The sequence below is a fragment of the Penaeus vannamei genome, chromosome 4 (genome assembly GCF_042767895.1).
Source record: "Penaeus vannamei isolate JL-2024 chromosome 4, ASM4276789v1, whole genome shotgun sequence".
In the NCBI taxonomy this organism is placed as follows: Eukaryota; Metazoa; Arthropoda; class Malacostraca; order Decapoda; family Penaeidae; genus Penaeus; species Penaeus vannamei.
The window spans coordinates 21073044-21075543 of NC_091552.1; positions in this window are offsets into that span (position 1 = coordinate 21073044).

The following is a 2500-nucleotide window of genomic DNA, read 5'->3' on the forward strand; positions in this document are numbered from 1 at the left end:
CGGATTTATTCAGTGATTCATATCTTCAGACTTTATGCAGTGTCTTTTATCAATGCGGGTTGTCTTCTTTGTGTTATCTCGTTTTTTTTTTCTTTATCGTGGATGCTGCTTGTCTTCTCTTTCTTTTATTTATTTCTATCATTTTCGTTTTTCTCTGTCGGATTGACTTTCTGTTTTCTGTCTTTTCTTTCTCTCTTTTTTTCTTTCTCGATCTCTCTATCACTCTCTTTCTAAGTCTCCCTCTCTCCCTCTTTATCTATCTATCTGTTTGTCTGTTTCTCTCTCTTTCTCTTTCTCTCTTTCTCTCTGTCTCTTTCTCTCTCTCTCTCTCTCTCTCTCTCTCTCTCTCTCTCTCTCTCTCTCTCTCTCTCTCTCTCTCTCTCTGAACTCTTCTTTTCCTTTCCATTTCCTTCCCCCTCTCCTCTCCCTTCCCACCCTCACGCGCACAGATCAGCCTCAATGAAGTCATAAATATACGCGTAAAAGAGGTCACCCATTATTAAACCGTGTAAACAATATTTGCATTAGCTGTAGCATAAATGTTATGCCACATTAATTACAGGCATTAAAAGCAATGGCATAATTATCCGTTCACATATACAACAGCTTTATTAACATTATTTTACCAGGTTTATTTATGACCCTATCCTGTTGCAGATTGTGGACGCGATTCCTAGGTATTACGCCAGGGGTATGATCATCATAAAGCACTATCATATTGGATACAGTGTAGATTTTATGTGATCGTGAGAGTGCGATGTGGGAAACAACGAGAGGGGGGGGAGGAGATAGAAGGACTTATAGATAGATAGAGAGACAGAGGGTTGGGGGAGTGTAGAGAAACAGACACAGATAGACAGAAAGAGAGAAAGGGGCAGATATACATATAGATAGTGAGATAGATAGATAGATAGAGAGAGAGAGAGAGAGAGAGAGAGAGAGACAGAGAGAGAGAGAGAGAGAGAGAGACAGACAGAGAGATAGATGAGACAGAAAAACGAACGTGTGAGAGAGAGTAAGCAAATACCGTGTGTATCCTAGTCTATCGTAATTACACGGACATCGAATGCGTGTCAGAAAGTAATCAATCTCCAAGGCCGCGTTTCCAGCCTTCAGTCTTGGCGAAGAGGCCTTACTCTCGAGACGGGGCCTTGGGGTCAAAGATCCCTGATCCGCTTTAGTAAGAAAAATATATATGCGTTGAGAGAGAAACATAGAAGAAGAAGGAGGAGAAAAGAGAGAGAAAAAAAGAATGGTAGGAGGGAAGGAAGGAGGGAGGATGAAAGGGGGAGCTGAGAGGGAAACGGACAAACAGAATCAAATTGAAAGAGAGACCGAATGCAAGATGGAAAGAAATAGAAAAATAGCGACGAGGAAGAAAGGAATAACAAAGGAAGGTGCGGTGAAATAAAAGTAAAAAAATGAAAGAGAGAGAGGGGTCTGTGTATGTCAGTATGTGTGTGTGAAAGAGAGAGAGAAAGAGAGAGAGAGAGAGAGAGAGAGAGAGAGAGAGAGGAGCACAGAGAGAGAGAGACAGACAGAAACAGAAAAAAGATCGAGAGTAGGAGAGAGAGAAAAAAAGACACAGACAGACAGACAAACAGACAGAGAGAAAGAGGAAGAGTAGGAGAGAGAGAGAGAGAGAAGGTTACGCCATGTCGGATGCTATCACAGTGTGCACACAGCGAGAAGATGAAGAAGAGGGACAGGAAGAGGCTGATACCATTACCAAGCTCAGCAGAAAAAAGGAAAAAAAGACTTTATTCACGGATGTTGGTGTAATCCGCTACCTGGACCATGAGCCTGAATTATCCCTTAACGTTCACCTTTATAGCCGTTCGGGTAATCAAATATTGTAAAATCCATAATAAGAAATATCTAATCGTATTTGTAATTCCTTGCTTCCATGTTTCTCCACCATCTTCTCGAATGAAAAAAAATAGACGCTAAGATGAAAAAAATTAGACGCTGAGCTCCACTGACAAACTTGACTAACCGTTTACCCAACCAATTGTCCCAATCGCCTTAGTACCAATCACCCTCTTTACTAATCACTCCGCCAACCCGATCCCACACTCTACGCGATTAGCCGAGAGCGTTTGCCGTCTCCTGGAGCAGAAAATCTTCATAAGACGAGAGACCCGCAGCGCCTCCCCCATCAGCGCCCTCTGTAAACAAACCTTTCGCCTCGCAGGATGTGGATCTCTGGATCCCTTTGGGCCGACGGGGAGGAGGGAGAGGGATGTGGTAGATGGGGGTGGGGGGGTGGGGAGGAAGAAGGGACACCCGGCTCCTTTCGGGCTCCTTTCGGGCCCAAGAAGGAAGACGGATTTGGTGCTCGGGAGGGAGAAGGAGAGACGAAATCGCTCTCCAGGAAGAGAGGATTCGTCACACTGGGTTTCCGTTACGTCTTAAGATCCTCGCTTGTCTGGGTCTTGCCGTTAGCACAGCTGGGAGGACGCTGCCTTGAGTCCGGCAATGCACTGGTCCTCCTCCAGCG